This window comes from Eumetopias jubatus, unplaced genomic scaffold, assembly GCF_037043125.1.
Source record: "Eumetopias jubatus isolate StellerSeaLion01/CBP00866 unplaced genomic scaffold, mEumJub1_p1.0 scaffold_4, whole genome shotgun sequence".
In the NCBI taxonomy this organism is placed as follows: domain Eukaryota; kingdom Metazoa; phylum Chordata; class Mammalia; order Carnivora; family Otariidae; genus Eumetopias; species Eumetopias jubatus.
In genome coordinates, this window is record NW_028274810.1 from 190,419,181 (window position 1) to 190,439,707 (window position 20,527).

Here is a 20,527-nt window from a genome sequence, read left to right on the forward strand (position 1 = left end):
AACCCTAGTTAACAGCAGTGGAGAAGGAACGTGCTGTAGACAGCATCACGGTTGCGGAGGGTGGCAACACTTTCAGTGTGTCTGCGTGAGGGCCTAGGAAAAGATTCCCTTGAATCACAGGGCGAGAGAAACGGCTTCGCGGAGAGGCACCGCTCGCATCAGCTCTAGGGTCACGAAGCTAGCCTTCCACCGGCACGGGTGCGTGAAGCCCTGAATTCCAGGCACCTCCATCGACGGCAGAAATCTGGGCAGATACCGTGCCTTAAGCTCCCGCCGGTCACTGCCTTAGAGGGCGCGCTCTATTGTTACTGGGGCTGAGAGCTCTGGGAACGGCCTCCCTAAAGCCCAACCGAGCGAGCAAGAGCCCGGGGCCGAAGACACGCCTCTTGGCTCGGCTCTTGTTGCTGGGCCCAGGACCGTTGCCCCGTGTGCGAGTGCAGGCCTCAAAACCAGCCCCTGACTGTCAGGAACCACACTGGAGAGCGTCCTGGCTCCAGCCGGGACAGCCGTTGCTCAGGGTGGAAACATTCTGCCTTGTGCCTGCGGCCGTGCGCTGCCAGCTAGTCCCAGACCATTTTCGGAGTGAGACTCAGGGGGCGGCAGAAGGCAGAACACGGCCCCCCGCTTGGTTCGTGAAACCGGGCCTCCGGCCCCACTTGGGCATGCAAGTCTCATTGCTAGCGGACGAACGCGAAGCAAACACAGTGTAGAGAATCCGTGCTGTAGCTGTCGCCGACCTCTGTGCGGGAGGAGGCAGCGTACGGTGTCCGGGCACGAGAGCCTTGGGAACGGGTTCCATGCGCCAAAGCCAGGTGAGAAACAGGCCGTTGCGGAAGGCACCTATCGGCTCTGCTCCTGCTACCCGGTCCAGGTACCTGTACACTGCTCCCCGTGGCTCGGGAACTCTCGCCGCTCAACCCTGACATGGAAGAAAGCAGCCTGGAAACCAGCACAGCTGTAGCTCCCGTCCCCTCTCCACGGGGCGCGGCCACCGGTTCAACCGTGCTTGTGTGCCCAGCTGCGGAGTGGGTCCCAGCGGAATTCCAGGGAGAAAGAAGCAGGGGTCCAAGGCGCCTCTGGACGCAACAGCTCTTTCCTGAGGCCAGGCCGTCTGTCCCTGTGTGCTTTTAGTCCAAAGTGCCATCCGCCTAACGCCAAGGAACCAAAGGCTAGAGGCCCCGAGCCTCCGCCACGAACGCCCTTCCTGAGCGCACACTTCACCTGTGGGGTGTTTGTGTGAAAGCATGAGCGATGGAACCTAAACGTGACTCTGACCGAGACACAGGCCTGTAAGGAAGGCTGCTGTCTCGACCCCTCTATTGTGTGAGGAGGTTAGCACTGCTATCCCCTGTGGGCCTGCCTGTCGACCTAGGTACCTAGGTACCTAACTAAGCACTAGCAAAGAGAAGCCAGGGTGTAATGTGACCGAAACTAGCTAACAGCAGTGGAGAGGGACCGTGCTGTAGACAGCATCTCGGTTGCGGAAGGTGGCAACACTTTCAGTGTGTCTGCGTGAGGGCCTAGGGAACGATGCCCTTGAATCACAGGGCGAGAGAAACGGCTTCGCGCAGAGGCACCGCTCGCATCAGCTCTAGGGTCACGAAGCTAGCCTTCCCCCGGCACGGGTGTGTGGAGCCCTGAGTTCCAGGCACCACCGTCGAAGGCAGAAATCTGGGCAGATACCGTGCCTTAAGCTCCCGCCGGCCACTGGGTTAGAGGGCGCGCTCTACTGTGTCCTGTGGCTGAGAGCTCTGGGAACGGCCTCCCTAAAGCCCAACCGAGCGAGCTAGAGCCCGGGGCCGAAGACACGCCTCTTGGCTCGGCTCTTGTTGCTGGGCCCAGGACCTTTGCCCCGTGTGCGTGTGCAGGCCCCCAAACCAGCCCCTGACTGGCAGGAACCACACTGGAGAGCATCCTGGCTCCAGCCGGGACAGCCGTTGCTCAGGGTGAAAGCATTCTGCCGTGTGCCTGCGGCCGTGCGTTGCCAGCGGTTCCCAGACCATTTTCGGAGTGAGACTCAGGCGGCGGCAGAAGGCAGAACACGGCCCCCCGCTCCGTTCGTGAAGCCGGGCTTGCGGCCCCTCTTTGGCATGAGAGTCTCATTGCTAGCGGACGAACGCGAAGCAAACAGAGTGTAGAGAATTTGTGCTGTAGCTGCCGCGGACAACTCTGCGGGAGGAGGCAGTGTACGGTGTCCGGGTGCGAGAGCCTGGGGAACGGGTTCCATGCGCCAAAGCCAGGGGAGAAACAGGCCGTTGCGGAAGGCACCTATCGGCTCAGCTCCTGCTACCCGGTGCAGGTACCTCTACACTGCTCCCCGTGGCTCGGGAACTCTCGCTGCTCAACCCTGACTTGGAAGAAAGCAACCTGGAAACCAGCACAGCTGTAGCTCCCGTCCCCTCTCCATGGGGCGCGGTCCCCTGTTCAACCGTGCTTGTGTGCCCAGCCGGGGAGTGGATCCCAGCGGAATTTCAAGGGAGAAAATAGCAGGGGTCCAAGGCGCCTCTGGACGCAACACCTCTTTCCTGAGGCTAGGCCGTCTGGCCCTGTGTGCGTTTAGTCCGAACTGTCATCCGCCTACCGCCAAGGAACCAAACGTTAGAGGCCCCGAGCCTCCGCCACGAACGCCCTTCTTGAGCGCACACTTCACCTGTGGGGTGTTTGAGTGAAAGCATGAGCGATGGAACGTAAACGTGACGCTGACCGAGAAACAGGCCTGTAAGGAAGGCTGTCTCTCGACCCCTCTCTTGTGTGAGGAGGTTAGAAGTGCTTCCTCTGTGGGCCTGCCTGGAGAGCTAGGTACCTAAGCACTAACACGGAGAAGCCAGGCTGTAGAGTGACCGAACAGTAGCTAACAGCAGTGGAGAGGGACCGTGCTCTAGACACCATCACGGTTCCGGACGGTGGCAGCACTTTCAGTGTGTCCGCGTGAGTGCCTAGGAAACTATTCCCCTGAAACACAGGGCGAGAGAAACGGATTCGCGCAGAGGCACCTCTTGCACCAGCTCTAGTGTCACGAAGCTAGCCTTCCCCCAGCACGGGTGCGTGGAGCCCTGAGGTCCAGGCTCTTCCTTCGGACGCAGAAATCTGGGCAGATACCGTGGCTTAAGCTTCCACCGGTCACTGGGTTAGAGGGCGCGCTCTACTGTGTCCTGTGGCTGAGAGCTGTGGGAACGGCCTCCCTAAAGGCCACCCGAGCGAGCAAGTGGCCGGGGCCGAAGACACGCCTCTTGGCTCGGCTCTTGGTGCTGGGGCCAGGACCGTTGCCCCGGGTGCGAGTGCAGGCCGCAAAACCAGCCCCTGACTGGCAGAAACCACACTGGAGAGCATCCTGGCACCAGCCGGAACAGCCGTTGCTGAGGGTGGAAGCATTCTGCCGTGTGCCAGCGGCCGTGCGCTGCCAGCAAGTCCCGGACCTTTTTCGGAGTGAGACTCAGGCGGCGGCAGATGGCAGAACACGGCCCCCCGCTTGGTTCGTGAAGCCAGGCCTGCGGCCCTGCCTTGGCATGCCAGTCTCATTGCTAGCGGACGAACGTGAAGCAAACACAGTGTAGAGAATCCGTGCTGTAGCGGCCGCCGACCTCTCTGCTAGAGGAGGCAATGTACAATGTCCGTGCGCGAGAACCTGGGGAACGGTTTCCATACGCCAAAGCCAGGTGAGAAACAGGCCGTTGTGGATGGCACCTCACGGCTCAGCTCTTGCTACCAGGAGCTGCTACCTCTACACTGTTCCCCGTGGCTCGGGAACTCTCGCCGCTCAAGCCTGACTTGGAAGAAAGCAGACTGGAAACCAGCACAGCTGTAGCTCCCGTCCGCTGTCCACAGGGTGCGGCCACCTCTTCAACTGTGCTTGTGTGCCCAGCTGGGTAGTGGGTCCCTGCGGAATTCCAAGGGAGAAAGAAGCAGGGGCCCAACGCGCCTCTGGACGGAACACCTCTTTCCTGAGGCCAGGCCGTCTGGCCCTGTGTGCGTTTAGTCCGAACTGCCATCCGCCTAATGCCAAGGAACCAAACGCTAGAGGCTCCGAGCCTACCCCACGAACGCTCTTCCTGAGCGCACACTTCACCTGTGGGGTGTTTGTGTGCAAGCATGAGCGATGGAACCTAAATGTGACTCTGACCGAAAAACAGGCCTGTAAGGAAGACTGCTGTCTCGACCCCTCTATTGTGTGAGGAGGTTAGCACTGCTCTCCGCTGTGGGCCTGCCTGGAGACCTAGGTACCTAGGTACCTAACTAAGCACTAGCTCGGAGAAGCTAGGCTGTAAGGTGACCGAAAACTAGCTAACAGCAGTGGAGAGGGACCGTGCTTTAGACACCATCTCAGTTGCGGAGGGTGGGAACACTTTCAGTGTGTCTCCGTGAGGGCCTAGGAAACGATTTCCTTGAATCAGAGGGCGAGAGAAACAGCTTCGCGCAGAGGCACCGCTCGCATCAGATCTAGCATCACGAAGCTGGCCTTCCCCCGGCTCGGGTGTGTGGAGCCCTGAATTCCATGCACCACGGTCGAAGGCAGAAATCTGGGCAGATACCGTGCCTTAAGCTCCCGGCGGTCACTGGGGTAGAGGGCGCGCTCTACTGTGTCCTCAGGCTGAGAGCAGTGGGAACGGCCTCCCTTAAGCCCAAGCGAGTGAGCTAGAGCCCGGGGCCGAAGACACGCCTCTTGTCTCGGCTCTTGTTGCTGGGCCCAGGACCGTTGCCCCGTGTGCGTGTGCAGGCCCCAAAACCAGCCCCTGACTGGCAGGAACCACACTGGAGAGCATCCTGGCTCCAGCCGGGACAGCCGTTGCTGAGGGTGAAAGCATTCTGCCTTGTGCCAGCGGCCGTGCGCTGCCAGTGGTTCCCAGACCATTTTCGGAGTGAGACTCAGGCGGCGGCAGAAGGCAGAACACGGCCCCCCGCTCCGTTCGTAAAGCCGGGCTTGCGGCCCCGCTTTGGCATGCAAGTCTCATTGCTAGCGGACGAACGCGAAACAAACACAGTGTAGAGAATTTGTGCTGTAGCTGCCGCCGACATCTCTGCGGGAGGAGGCAGTGTACGGTGTCCGGGCGCGAGAGCCTGGGGAACGGGTTCCATCGCCAAAGCCAGGGGAGAAACAGGCCGTTGCAGAAGGCACCTATCGGCTCAGCTCCTGCTACCCGGTGCAGGTACCTCTACACTGCTCCCCGTGGCTCGGGAACTTTCGCCGCTCAACCCTGACTTGGAAGAAAGCAACCTGGAAACCAGCACAGCTGTAGCTCCCGTCCCCTCTCCATGGGGCGCGGGCCCCTGTTCAACCGTGCTTGTGTGCCCAGCCGGGGAGTGGATCCCAGCGGAATTTCAAGGGAAAAAATAGCAGGGGTCCAAGGCGCCTCTGGTCGCCACACCTCTTTCCTGAGGCTAGGCCGTCTGGCCCTGTGTGCGTTTAGTCCGAACTGTCATCCGCCTAACGCCAAGGAACCAAACGCTAGAGGCCCCGAGCCTCCGCCACGAACGCCCTTCCTGAGCGCACACTTCACCTGTGGGGTGTTTGTGTGAAAGCATGAGCGATGGAACCTAAACTTGACGCTGACCGAGAAACAGGCCTGTAAGGAAGGCTGTCTCTCGACCCCTCTCTTGTGTGAGGAGGTTAGCAGTGCTCTCCTCTGTGGGCCTGCCTGGAGAGCTAGGTACCTAAGCACTAGCACGGAGAAGCCAGGCTGTAGAGTGACCGAACAGTAGCTAACAGCAGTGGAGAGGGACCGTGCTCTAGACACCATCACGGTTCCGGACGGTGGCAGCACTTTCAGTGTGTCCGCGTGAGTGCCTAGGAAACTATTCCCCTGAAACACAGGGCGAGAGAAACGGATTCGCGCAGAGGCACCTCTTGCACCAGCTCTAGTGTCACGAAGCTAGCCTTCCCCCGGCACGGGTGCGTGGAGCCCTGAGGTCCAGGCTCTTCCTTCGGACGCAGAAATCTGGGCAGAAACCGTGGCTTAAGCTTCCACCGGTCACTGGGTTAGAGGGCACGCTCTACTGTGTCCTGTGGCTGAGAGCTCTGGGAACGGCCTCCCTTAAGCCCAAGCGAGTGAGCTAGAGCCCGGGGCCGAAGACACGCCTCTTGGCTCGGCTCTTGTTGCTGGGCCCAGGACCGTTGCCCCGTGTGCGTGTGCAGGCCCCCGAGCGAGCAAGTGGCCGGGGCCGAAGACACGCCTCTTGGCTCGGCTCTTGGTGCTGGGGCCAGGACCGTTGCCCCGTGTGCGAGTGCAGGCCGCAAAACCAGCACCTGACTGGCAGAAACCACACTGGAGAGCATCCTGGCTCCAGCCGGAACAGCCGTTGCTGAGGGTGGAAGCATTCTGCCGTGTGCCAGCGGCCGTGCGCTGCCAGCAAGTCCCAGACCTTTTTCGGAGTGAGACTCAGGCGGCGGCAGAAGGCAGAACACGGCCCCCCGCTTGGTTCGTGAAGCCAGGCCTGCGGCCTTGCCTTGGCATGCCAGTCTCATTGCTAGCGGACGAACGTGAAGCAAACACAGTGTAGAGAATCCGTGCTGTAGCGGCCGCCGACCTCTCTGCTAGAGGAGGCAATGTACAATGTCCGTGCGCGAGAGCCTGGGGAACGGTTTCCATACGCCAAAGCCAGGTGAGAAACAGGCCGTTGTGGATGGCACCTCACGGCTCAGCTCTTGCTACCAGGAGCTGCTACCTCTACACTGTTCCCCGTGGCTCGGGAACTCTCGCCGCTCAAGCCTGACTTGGAAGAAAGCAGACTGGAAACCAGCACAGCTGTAGCTCCCGTCCCCTGTCCACAGGGTGCGGCCACCTCTTCAACTGTGCTTGTGTGCCCAGCTGGGTAGTGGGTCCCTGCGGAATTCCAAGGGAGAAAGAAGCAGGGGCCCAACGCGCCTCTGGACGGAACACCTCTTTCCTGAGGCCAGGCCGTCTGGCCCTGTGTGCGTTTAGTCCGAACTGCCATCCGCCTAATGCCAAGGAACCAAACGCTAGAGGCCCCGAGCCTACCCCACGAACGCCCTTCCTGAGCGCACACTTCACCTGTGGGGTGTTTGTGTGCAAGCATGAGCGATGGAACCTAAATGTGACTCTGACCGAAAAACAGGCCTGTAAGGAAGGCTGCTGTCTCGACCCCTCTATTGTGTGAGGAGGTTAGAACTGCTCTCCCCTGTGGGCCTGCCTGGAGACCTAGGTACCTAGGTACCTAACTAAGCACTAGCTCGGAGAAGCTAGGCTGTAAGGTGACCGAAAACTAGCTAACAGCAGTGGAGAGGGACCGTGCTGTAGACAGCATCACAGTTGCGGAGGGTGGCAACACTTTCAGTGTGTCTGCGTGAGGGCCTAGGAAAAGATTCCCTTGAATCACAGGGCGAGAGAAACGGCTTCGCGGAGAGGCACCGCTCGCATCAGCTCTAGGGTCACGAAGCTAGCCTTCCACCGGCACGGGTGCGTGAAGCCCTGAATTCCAGGCACCTCCATCGACGGCAGAAATCTGGGCAGATACCGTGCCTTAAGCTCCCGCCGGTCACTGCCTTAGAGGGCGCGCTCTATTGTTACTGGGGCTGAGAGCTCTGGGAACGGCCTCCCTAAAGCCCAACCGAGCGAGCAAGAGCCCGGGGCCGAAGACACGACTCTTGGCTCGGCTCTTGTTGCTGGGCCCAGGACCGTTGCCCCGTGTGCGAGTGCAGGCCTCAAAACCAGCCCCTGACTGTCAGGAACCACACTGGAGAGCGTCCTGGCTCCAGCCAGGACAGCCGTTGCTCAGGGTGGAAACATTCTGCCTTGTGCCTGCGGCCGTGCGCTGCCAGCTAGTCCCAGACCATTTTCGGAGTGAGACTCAGGGGGCGGCAGAAGGCAGAACACGGCGCCCCGCTTGGTTCGTGAAACCGGCCCTCCGGCCCCACTTGGGCATGCAGGTCTCATTGCTAGCGGACGAACGCGAAGCAAACACAGTGTAGAGAATCCGTGCTGTAGCTGTCGCCGACCTCTCTGCGGGAGGAGGCAGCGTACGGTGTACGGGCGCGAGAGCCTTGGGAACGGGTTCCATGCGCCAAAGCCAGGTGAGAAACAGGCCGTTGCGGAAGGCACCTCTTGGCTCAGCTCTTGCTACCCGGAGCTGCTAGCTCTACACTGCTCCCCGTGGCTCGGGAACTCTCGCCGCTCAACCCTGACTTGGAAGAAAGCAGCCTGGAAAGCAGCACAGCTGTAGCTCCCGTCCCCTCTCCACGGGGCGAGGCCACCTGTTCAACCGTGCTTGTGTGCCCAGCTGCGGAGTGGGTCCCAGCGGAATTCCAGGGAGAAAGAAGCAGGGGTCCAAGGCGCCTCTGGACGCAACAGCACTTTCCTGAGGCCAGGCCGTCTGGCCCTGTGTGCTTTTAGTCCAAAGTGCCATCCGCCTAACGCCAAGGAACCAAAGGCTAGAGGCCCCGAGCCTCCGCCACGAACGCCCTTCCTGAGCGCACACTTCACCTGTGGGGTGTTTGTGTGAAAGCATGAGCGATGGAACCTAAACGTGACTCTGACCGAGACACAGGCCTGTAAGGAAGGCTGCTGTCTCGACCCCTCTATTGTGTGAGGAGGTTAGCACTGCTATCCCCTGTGGGCCTGCCTGTCGACCTAGGTACCTAGGTACCTAACTAAGCACTAGCAAGGAGAAGCCAGGGTGTAATGTGACCGAAACTAGCTAACAGCAGTGGAGAGGGACCGTGCTGTAGACAGCATCTCGGTTGCGGAAGGTGGCAACACTTTCAGTGTGTCTGCGTGAGGGCCTAGGGAACGATTCCCTTGAATCACAGGGCGAGAGAAACGGCTTCGCGCAGAGGCACCGCTCGCATCAGCTCTAGGGTCACGAAGCTAGCCTTCCCCCGGCACGGGTGTGTGGAGCCCTGAGTTCCAGGCACCACCGTCGAAGGCAGAAATCTGGGCAGATACCGTGCCTTAAGCTCCCGCCGGCCACTGGGTTAGAGGGCGCGCTCTACTGTATCCTGTGGCTGAGAGCTCTGGGAACGGCCTCCCTAAAGACCAACCGAGCGAGCTAGAGCCCGGGGCCGAAGACACGCCTCTTGGCTCGGCTCTTGATGCTGGGCCCAGGACCTTTGCCCCGTGTGCGTGTGCAGGCCCCCAAACCAGCCCCTGACTGGCAGGAACCACACTGGAGAGCATCCTGGCTCCAGCCGGGACAGCCGTTGCTCAGGGTGAAAGCATTCTGCCGTGTGCCTGCGGCCGTGCGTTGCCAGCGGTTCCCAGACCATTTTCGGAGTGAGACTCAGGCGGCGGCAGAAGGCAGAACACGGCCCCCCGCTCCGTTCGTGAAGCCGGGCTTGCGGCCCCGCTTTGGCATGAGAGTCTCATTGCTAGCGGACGAACGCGAAGCAAACAGAGTGTAGAGAATTTGTGCTGTAGCTGCCGCGGACAACTCTGCGGGAGGAGGCAGTGTACGGTGTCCGGGTGCGAGAGCCTGGGGAACGGGTTCCATGCGCCAAAGCCAGGGGAGAAACAGGCCGTTGCGGAAGGCACCTATCGGCTCAGCTCCTGCTACCCGGTGCAGGTACCTCTACACTGCTCCCCGTGGCTCGGGAACTCTCGCTGCTCAACCCTGACTTGGAAGAAAGCAACCTGGAAACCAGCACAGCTGTAGCTCCCGTCCCCTCTCCATGGGGCGCGGTCCCCTGTTCAACCGTGCTTGTGTGCCCAGCCGGGGAGTGGATCCCAGCGGAATTTCAAGGGAGAAAATAGCAGGGGTCCAAGGCGCCTCTGGACGCAACACCTCTTTCCTGAGGCTAGGCCGTCTGGCCCTGTGTGCGTTTAGTCCGAACTGTCATCCGCCTACCGCCAAGGAACCAAACGTTAGAGGCCCCGAGCCTCCGCCACGAACGCCCTTCTTGAGCGCACACTTCACCTGTGGGGTGTTTGAGTGAAAGCATGAGCGATGGAACGTAAACGTGACGCTGACCGAGAAACAGGCCTGTAAGGAAGGCTGTCTCTCGACCCCTCTCTTGTGTGACGAGGTTAGAAGTGCTTCCTCTGTGGGCCTGCCTGGAGAGCTAGGTACCTAAGCACTAACACGGAGAAGCCAGGCTGTAGAGTGACCGAACAGTAGCTAACAGCAGTGGAGAGGGACCGTGCTCTAGACACCATCACGGTTCCGGACGGTGGCAGCACTTTCAGTGTGTCCGCGTGAGTGCCTAGGAAACTATTCCCCTGAAACACAGGGCGAGAGAAACGGATTCGCGCAGAGGCACCTCTTGCACCAGCTCTAGTGTCACGAAGCTAGCCTTCCCCCGGCACGGGTGCGTGGAGCCCTGAGGTCCAGGCTCTTCCTTCGGACGCAGAAATCTGGGCAGATACCGTGGCTTAAGCTTCCACCGGTCACTGGGTTAGAGGGCGCGCTCTACTGTGTCCTGTGGCTGAGAGCTGTGGGAACGGCCTCCCTAAAGGCCACCCGAGCGAGCAAGTGGCCGGGGCCGAAGACACGCCTCTTGGCTCGGCTCTTGGTGCTGGGGCCAGGACCGTTGCCCCGGGTGCAAGTGCAGGCCGCAAAACCAGCCCCTGAGTGGCAGAAACCACACTGGAGAGCATCCTGGCACCAGCCGGAACAGCCGTTGCTGAGGGTGGAAGCATTCTGCCGTGTGCCAGCGGCCGTGCGCTGCCAGCAAGTCCCAGACCTTTTTCGGAGTGAGACTCAGGCGGCGGCAGATGGCAGAACACGGCCCCCCGCTTGGTTCGTGAAGCCAGGCCTGCGGCCCTGCCTTGGCATGCCAGTCTCATTGCTAGCGGACGAACGTGAAGCAAACACAGTGTAGAGAATCCGTTGTGTAGCGGCCGCCGACCTCTCTGCTAGAGGAGGCAATGTACAATGTCCGTGCGGGAGAGCCTGGGGAACGGTTTCCATACGCCAAAGCCAGGTGAGAAACAGGCCGTTGTGGATGGCACCTCACGGCTCAGCTCTTGCTACCAGGAGCTGCTACCTCTACACTGTTCCCCGTGGCTCGGGAACTCTCGCCGCTCAAGCCTGACTTGGAAGAAAGCAGACTGGAAACCAGCACAGCTGTAGCTCCCGTCCGCTGTCCACAGGGTGCGGCCACCTCTTCAACTGTGCTTGTGTGCCCAGCTGGGTAGTGGGTCCCTGCGGAATTCCAAGGGAGAAAGAAGCAGGGGCCCAACGCGCCTCTGGACGGAACACCTCTTTCCTGAGGCCAGGCCGTCTGGCCCTGTGTGCGTTTAGTCCGAACTGCCATCCGCCTAATGCCAAGGAACCAAACGCTAGAGGCTCCGAGCCTACCCCACGAACGCCCTTCCTGAGCGCACACTTCACCTGTGGGGTGTTTGTGTGCAAGCATGAGCGATGGAACCTAAATGTGACTCTGACCGAAAAACAGGCCTGTAAGGAAGACTGCTGTCTCGACCCCTCTATTGTGTGAGGAGGTTAGCACTGCTCTCCGCTGTGGGCCTGCCTGGAGACCTAGGTACCTAGGTACCTAACTAAGCACTAGCTCGGAGAAGCTAGGCTGTAAGGTGACCGAAAACTAGCTAACAGCAGTGGAGAGGGACCGTGCTTTAGACACCATCTCAGTTGCGGAGGGTGGGAACACTTTCAGTGTGTCTCCGTGAGGGCCTAGGAAACGATTTCCTTGAATCAGAGGGCGAGAGAAACGGCTTCGCGCAGAGGCACCGCTCGCATCAGATCTAGCATCACGAAGCTGGCCTTCCCCCGGCTCGGGTGTGTGGAGCCCTGAATTCCATGCACCACGGTCGAAGGCAGAAATCTGGGCAGATACCGTGCCTTAAGCTCCCGGCGGTCACTGGGGTAGAGGGCGCGCTCTACTGTGTCCTCAGGCTGAGAGCAGTGGGAACGGCCTCCCTTAAGCCCAAGCGAGTGAGCTAGAGCCCGGGGCCGAAGACACGCCTCTTGTCTCGGCTCTTGTTGCTGGGCCCAGGACCGTTGCCCCGTGTGCGTGTGCAGGCCCCAAAACCAGCCCCTGACTGGCAGGAACCACACTGGAGAGCATCCTGGCTCCAGCCGGGACAGCCGTTGCTGAGGGTGAAAGCATTCTGCCTTGTGCCAGCGGCCGTGCGCTGCCAGTGGTTCCCAGACCATTTTCGGAGTGAGACTCAGGCGGCGGCAGAAGGCAGAACACGGCCCCCCGCTCCGTTCGTAAAGCCGGGCTTGCGGCCCCGCTTTGGCATGCAAGTCTCATTGCTAGCGGACAAACGCGAAGCAAACACAGTGTAGAGAATTTGTGCTGTAGCTGCCGCCGACATCTCTGCGGGAGGAGGCAGTGTACGGTGTCCGGGCGCGAGAGCCTGGGGAACGGGTTCCATCGCCAAAGCCAGGGGAGAAACAGGCCGTTGCAGAAGGCACCTATCGGCTCAGCTCCTGCTACCCGGTGCAGGTACCTCTACACTGCTCCCCGTGGCTCGGGAACTTTCGCCGCTCAACCCTGACTTGGAAGAAAGCAACCTGGAAACCAGCACAGCTGTAGCTCCCGTCCCCTCTCCATGGGGCGCGGTCCCCTGTTCAACCGTGCTTGTGTGCCCAGCCGGGGAGTGGATCCCAGCGGAATTTCAAGGGAAAAAATAGCAGGGGTCCAAGGCGCCTCTGGTCGCCACACCTCTTTCCTGAGGCTAGGCCGTCTGGCCCTGTGTGCGTTTAGTCCGAACTGTCATCCGCCTAACGCCAAGGAACCAAACGCTAGAGGCCCCGAGCCTCCGCCACGAACGCCCTTCCTGAGCGCACACTTCACCTGTGGGGTGTTTGTGTGAAAGCATGAGCGATGGAACCTAAACGTGACGCTGACCGAGAAACAGGCCTGTAAGGAAGGCTGTCTCTCGACCCCTCTCTTGTGTGAGGAGGTTAGCAGTGCTCTCCTCTGTGGGCCTGCCTGGAGAGCTAGGTACCTAAGCACTAGCACGGAGAAGCCAGGCTGTAGAGTGACCGAACAGTAGCTAACAGCAGTGGAGAGGGACCGTGCTCTAGACACCATCACGGTTCCGGACGGTGGCAGCACTTTCAGTGTGTCCGCGTGAGTGCCTAGGAAACTATTCCCCTGAAACACAGGGCGAGAGAAACGGATTCGCGCAGAGGCACCTCTTGCACCAGCTCTAGTGTCACGAAGCTAGCCTTCCCCCGGCACGGGTGCGTGGAGCCCTGAGGTCCAGGCTCTTCCTTCGGACGCAGAAATCTGGGCAGATACCGTGGCTTAAGCTTCCACCGGTCACTGGGTTAGAGGGCGCGCTCTACTGTGTCCTGTGGCTGAGAGCTCTGGGAACGGCCTCCCTTAAGCCCAAGCGAGTGAGCTAGAGCCCGGGGCCGAAGACACGCCTCTTGGCTCGGCTCTTGTTGCTGGGCCCAGGACCGTTGCCCCGTGTGCGTGTGCAGGCCCCCGAGCGAGCAAGTGGCCGGGGCCGAAGACACGCCTCTTGGCTCGGCTCTTGGTGCTGGGGCCAGGACCGTTGCCCCGTGTGCGAGTGCAGGCCGCAAAACCAGCCCCTGACTGGCAGAAACCACACTGGAGAGCATCCTGGCTCCAGCCGGAACAGCCGTTGCTGAGGGTGGAAGCATTCTGCCGTGTGCCAGCGGCCGTGCGCTGCCAGCAAGTCCCAGACCTTTTTCGGAGTGAGACTCAGGCGGCGGCAGAAGGCAGAACACGGCCCCCCGCTTGGTTCGTGAAGCCAGGCCTGCGGCCCTGCCTTGGCATGCCAGTCTCATTGCTAGCGGACGAACGTGAAGCAAACACAGTGTAGAGAATCCGTGCTGTAGCGGCCGCCGACCTCTCTGCTAGAGGAGGCAATGTACAATGTCCGTGCGCGAGAGCCTGGGGAACGGTTTCCATACGCCAAAGCCAGGTGAGAAACAGGCCTTTGCGGAAGGCACCTCTCGGCTCAGCTCTTGCTACCCGGAGCTGCTACCTCCACACTGCTCCCCGTGGCTCGGGAACTCTCGCCGCTCAACCCTGACTTGGAAGAAAGCAGCCTGGAAAGCAGCACAGCTGTAGCTCCCGTCCCCTCTCCACGGGGCGCGGCCACCGGTTCAACCGTGCTTGTGTGCCCAGCTGGGGAGTGGGTCCCAGCGGAGTTGCAGGGAGAAAGAATCAGGGGTCCAAGGCGCCTCTGGACGCAACAGCTCTTTCCTGAGGCCAGGCCGTCTGGCCTTGTTTGCTTTTAGTCCGAAGTGCCATCCGCCTAACGCCAAGGAACCAAAAGCTAGAGGCCCCGAGCCTCCGCCACGAACGCCCTTCCTGAGCGCCCACTTCACCTGTGGGGTGTTTGTGTGAAAACATGAGTGATGGAACGTAAACGTGACTCTGACCGAGACACAGGCTTGTAAGGAAGGCTGTCTCTCGACCCCTCTCTTGTGTGAGGAAGGTAACGCTGCTATCCCCTGTGGGCCTGCCTGGAGACCTAGGTACCTAAGCCCTAGCACGGAGAAGCCAGGCTGTAGAGTGACTGAACACTAGCTACCAGCAGTGGAGAGGGACCGTGCTGTAGACAGCATCACGGTTGCGGAGGGTGGCAACCCTTTCAGGGTGTCTGCGTGAGGGCCTAGGAAACGATTCCCTTGAATCTCAGGGCGAGAGAAACGGCCTCGCGCAGAGGCACCGCTCGCATCAGATCTAGGGTCACGAAGCTAGCCTTCCCCAGGCACGGGTGTGTGGAGCCCTGAGTTCCAGGCACCACTGTGGAAGGCAGAAATCTGGGCAGATACCGTGCCTTAAGCTCCCGCCGGTCACAGGGTTAGAGGGCGCGCTCTACTGTGTCCTGTGGCTGAGAGCTCTGGGAACGGCCTCCCTAAAGCCCAACCGAGCGAGCTAGAGCCCGGGGCCGAAGACACGCCTCTTGGCTCGGCTCTTGTTGCTGGGCCCAGGACCGTTGCCCCGTGTGCGTGTGCAGGCCCCAAAACCAGCCCCTGACTGGCAGGAACCACACTGGAGAGCATCCTGGCTCCAGCCGGGACAGCCGTTGCTGAGGGTGAAAGCATTCTGCCGTGTGCCTGCGGTCGTGCGCTGCCAGCGGTTCCCAGACCATTTTCGGAGTGAGACTCAGGCGGCGGCAGAAGGCAGAACACGGCCCCCCGCTCCGTTCGTGAAGCCGGGCTTGCGGCCCCGCTTTGGCATGCAGGTCTCATTGCTAGCGGACGAACGCGAAGCAAACACAGTGTAGAGAATTTGTGCTGTAGCTGCCGCCGACATCTCTGCGGGAGGAGGCAGTGTACGGTGTCCGGGTGCGAGAGCCTGGTGAACGGGTTCCATGTGCCAAAGCCAGGGGAGAAACAGGCCATTGCATAAGGCACCTATCGGCTCAGCTCCTGCTACCCGGACCTGGTACCTCTACACTGCTCCCCGTGGCTCGGGAACTCTCGCCGCTCAACCCTGACTTGGAAGAAAGGAAACTGGAAACCAGCACAGCTGTAGCTCCCATCCCCTCTCCATGGGGCGCGGTCCCCTGTTCAACCGTGCTTGTGTGCCCAGCCGGGGAGTGGATCCCAGCGGAATTTCAAGGGAGAAAAAAGCAGGGGTCCAAGGCGCCTCTGGACGCAACACCTCTTTCCTGAGGCCAGGCCATCTGGCCCTGTGTGCGTTTAGTCCGAACTGCCATCCGCCTAACGCCAAGGAACCAAACGTTAGAGGCCCCGAGCCTCCGCCACGAACGCCCTTCCTGAGCGCACACTTCACCTGTGGGGTGTTTGTGTGAAAGCATGAGCGATGGAAACTAAACGTGACGCTGACCGAGAAACAGGCCTGTAAGGAAGGCTGTCTCTCGACCCCTCTCTTGTGTGAGGAGGTTAGCAGTGCTCTCCTCTGTGGGCCTGCCTGGAGAGCTAGGTACCTAAGCACTAGCACCGAGAAGCCAGGCTGTAGAGTGACCGAACAGTAGCTAACAGCAGTGGAGAGGGACCGTGCTCTAGACACCATCACGGTTCCGCATGGTGGCAACACTTTCGGTGTGTCCGCGTGAGTGCCTAGGAAACTATTCCCCTGAAACACAGGGCAAGAGAAACAGATTCGCGCAGAGGCACCTCTTGCACCAGCTCTAGTGTCACGAAGCTAGCCTTCCCCCGGCACGGGTGCGTGGAGCCCTGAGGTCCAGACTCTTCCTTCGAAAGCAGAAATCTGGGCAGATACCGTGGCTTAAGCTTCCACCGGTCACTGGGTTAGAGGGCGCGCTCTACTGTGTCCTGTGGCTGAGAGCTCTGGGAACGGCCTCCCTAAAGGCCACCCGAGCGAGCAAGTGGCCGGGGCCGAAGACACGCCTCTTGGCTCGGCTCTTGTTGCTGGGCCCAGGACCGTTGCCCCGTGTGCGAGTGCAGGCCGCAAAACCAGCCCCTGACTGGCAGGAACCACACTGGAGAGCATCCTGGCTCCAGCCGGGACAGCCGTTGCTGAGGGTGGAAGCATTCTGCCGTGTGCCTGCGGCCGTGCGCTGCCAGCAAGGCCCAGACCTTTTTTGGAGTGAGACTGAGGCGGCGGCAGAAGGCAGAACACGGCCCCCCGCTTGGTTCGTGAAGCCAGGCCTGCGGCCCTGCCTTGGCATACCAGTCTCATTGCTAGCGGACGAACGTGAAGCAAACACAGTGTAGAGAATCCGTGCTGTAGCGGCCGCCGACCTCTCTGCTGGAGGAGGCAATGTACGATGTCCGTGCGCGAGAGCCTGGGGAACGGTTTCCATACGCCAAAGCCAGGTGAGAGACAGGCCGTTGTGGAAGGCACCTCTCGGCTCAGCTCTTGCTACCAGGAGCTGCTACCTCTACACTGTTCCCCGTGGCTCGGGAACTCTCGCCGCTCAAGCCTGACTTGGAAGAAAGCAGACTGGAAACCAGCACAGCTGTAGCTCCCGTCCCCTGTCCACAGGGTGCGGCCACCTCTTCAACTGTTCTTGTGTGCCCAGCTGGGTAGTGGGTCCCTGCGGAATTCCAAGGGAGAAAGAAGCAGGGGCCCAACGCGCCCCTGGACGGAACACCTCTTTCCTGAGGCCAGGCCGTCTGGCCCTGTGTGCGTTTAGTCCGAACTGCCATCCGCCTAATGCCAAGGAACCAAACGCTAGAGGCCCCGAGCCTACCCCACGAACGCCCTTCCTGAGCGCACACTTCACCTGTGGGGTGTTTGTGTGCAAGCATGAGCGATGGAACCTAAATGTGACTCTGACCGAAAAACAGGCCTGTAAGGAAGGCTGCTGTCTCGACCCCTCTATTGTGTGAGGAGGTTAGAACTGCTCTCCCCTGTGGGCCTGCCTGGAGACCTAGGTACCTAGGTACCTAACTAAGCACTAGCTCGGAGAAGCTAGGCTGTAAGGTGACCGAAAACTAGCTAACAGCAGTGGAGAGGGACCGTGCTGTAGACAGCATCACAGTTGCGGAGGGTGGCAACACTTTCAGTGTGTCTGCGTGAGGGCCTAGGAAACGATTTCCTTGAATCAGAGGGCGAGAGAAACGGCTTCGCGCAGAGGCACCGCTCGCATCAGCTCTAGCGTCACGAAGCTGGCCTTCCCCCACACGGGTGTGTGGAGCCCTGAATTCCAGGCACCACCGTCGAAGGCAGAAATCTGGGCAGATACCGTGCCTTAAGCTCCCGCCGGTCACTGGGGTAGAGGGCGCGCTCTACTGTGTCTTGTGCCTGAGAGCTCTGGGAACGGCCTCCCTAAAGCCCAAACAAGCGAGCTAGAGCCCGGGGCCGAAGACACGCCTCTTGGCTCGGCTCTTGTTGCGGGGCACAGGACCGTTGCCCCGTGTGCGAGTGCAGGCCGCAAAACCAGCCCCTGACTGGCAGGAACCACACTGGAGAGCATCCTGGCTACAGCCGGGACAGCCGTTGCTGAGGGTGAAAGCATTCTGCCGTGTGCCTGCGGCTGTGCGCTGCCACTACTCTCAGCCCATTTTCGGAGTGAGACTCAGGCAGCGGCAGAAGGCAGAACACGGCTCCCGGTTTGGTTCGTGAAGCCGGGCCTGCGGCCCCGCTTTGGCATGCAAGTCTCATTGCTAGCGGACGAACGGGAACCAAACACAGTGTAGAGAATCCGTGCTGTACCGGCCGCGGACCTCTCTGCAGGAGGAGGCAGTGTACGGTGTCCGGGCGCGAGAGCCTGGGGAACGGGTTCCATGCGCCAAAGCCAGGTGAGAAACAGGCCTTTGCGGAAGGCACCTCTCGGCTCAGCTCTTGCTACCCGGAGCTCCTACCTCCACACTGCTCCCCGTGGCTCGGGAACTCTCGCCGCTCAACCCTGACTTGGAAGAAAGTAGCCTGGAAAGCAGCACAGCTGTAGCTCCCGTCCCCTCTCCACTGGGCGCGGCCACCGGTTCAACCGTGCTTGTGTGCCCAGCTGGGGAGTGGGTCCCAGCGAAATTGCAGGGAGAAAGAATCAGGGGTCCAAGGCGCCTCTGGACGCAACAGCTCTTTCCTGAGGCCAGGCCGACTGGCCCTGTGTGCGTTTAGTCCGAACTGCCATCGGCCTAACGCCAAGGAACCAAACGCTAGAGGCCCCGAGCCTCCGCCACGAACGCCCTTCCTGAGCGCCCACTTCACCTGTGGGGTGTTTGTGTGCAAGCATGAGGGATGGAACCTAAACGTGACTCTGACCGAGAAATAGGCCTGTAAGGAAGGCTGCTGTCTCGACCCCTCTATTTTGTGAGGATGTTAGCACTGCTATCCCCTGTGGGCCTGCCTGTCGACCTAGGTACCTAGGTACCTAACTAAGCACTAGCAAGGAGAAGCCAGGGTGTAATGTGACCGAAACTAGCTAACAGCAGTGGAGAGGGACCGTGCTGTAGACAGCATCTCGGTTGCGGAAGGTGGCAACACTTTCAGTGTGTCTGCGTGAGGGCCTAGGGAACGATTCCCTTGAATCACAGGGCGAGAGAAACGGCTTCGCGCAGAGGCACCGCTCGCATCAGCTCTAGGATCACGAAGCTAGCCTTCCCCCGGCACGGGTGCCTGGAGCCCTGAGTTCCAGGCACCACCGTCGAAGGCAGAAATCTGGGCAGATACCGTGCCTTAAGCTCCCGCCGGTCACTGGGTTAGAGGGCGCGCTCTACTGTGTCCTGTGGCTGAGAGCTCTGGGAACGGCCTCCCTAAAGCCCAACCGTGCGAGCTAGAGCCCGGGGCCGAAGACACGCCTCTTGGCTCGGCTCTTGTTGCTGGGCCCAGGACCTTTGCCCCGTGTGCGTGTGCAGGCCCCAAAACCAGCCCCTGACTGGCAGGAACCACACTGGAGAGCATCCTGGCTCCAGCCGGGACAGCCGTTGCTGAGGGTGAAAGCATTCTGCCGTGTGCCTTCGGCCGTGCGCTGCCAGCGGTTCCCAGACCATTTTCGGAGTGAGACTCAGGCGGCGGCAGAAGGCAGAACACGGCCCCCCAGTCCGTTTGTGAAGCCGGGCCTGCGGCCCCGCTTTGGCACGCAAGTCTCATTGGTAGTGGATGAACGCGAAGCAAACAGTGTAGAGAATCCGTGCTGTAGCTGCCGCCGACATCTCTGCGGGAGGAGGCAGTGTACGGTGTCCGTGCGCGAGAACCTGGAGAACAGGTTCCACCCGCCAAAGCCAGGTGAGAAACAGGCCGTTGCGGAAGGCATCTCTCGGCTCAGCTCTTGCTACCAGGAGCTGCTGCATGCACACTGCTCCCCTTTGCTCGGGAACTCTCGCCGCTCAACCCTGACTTGGAAGAAAGCAGCCTGGAAAGCAGCACAGCTGTAGCTCCCGTCCCCTCTCCATGGGGCGCGGTCCCCTGTTCCACTGTGCTTTTGTGCCCAGCCGGGGAATGGATCCAGCGGAATTTCAAGGGAGAAAGAAGCAGGGGTCCAAGGCGCGTCTGGACGCAACACTTCTTTCCTGAGGCCAGGCCGTCTGGCCCTGTGTGCGTTTAGTCCGAACTGCCATCGGCCTAACGCCAAGGAACCAAACGTTAGAGGCCCCGAGCCTCCGCCACGAACGCCCTTCCTGAGCGCACACTTCACTTGTGGGGTGTTTGTGTGAAAGCATGAGCGATAGAACTTAAACGTGACTCTGACCGACAAACAGGCCTGTAAGGAAGGCTGCTGTCTCGACCCCTCTCTTGTGTGAGGAGGTTAGCACTGCTATCCCCTGTGGGCCTGCCTGGAGACCCAGGTACCTAAGCCCTAGCACGGAGGAGCCAGGCTGTAGAGTGACCGAACACTAGCTAACAGCAGTGGAGAGGGACCGTGCTGTAGACAGCATCACGGTTGCGGAGGGTGGCAACACTTTCAGTGTGTCTGCGTGAGGGCCTAGGAAAAGATTCCCTTGAATCACAGGGCGAGAGAAACGGCTTCGCGCAGAGGCACCGCTCGCACCAGCTCTAGTGTCACGAAGCTAGCCCTCCTCCGGCACGGGTGCGTGGAGCCCTGAATTCCAGGCACCTCCTTCTAAGGCAGAAATCTGGGCAGATACCGTGCCTCAAGCTCCCGCCGTTCACAGGGTTAGAGGGAACGCTCTACTCTGTACTGTGGCTGAGAGCTCTCGGAACGGGCTCCCTAAAGCGCACGCGAGCGAGCAAGAGCATATCTTGCAGATACCGTGCCTTTCAACAGTTGTGTTTTCATTTTCATTGGTTTCCGTG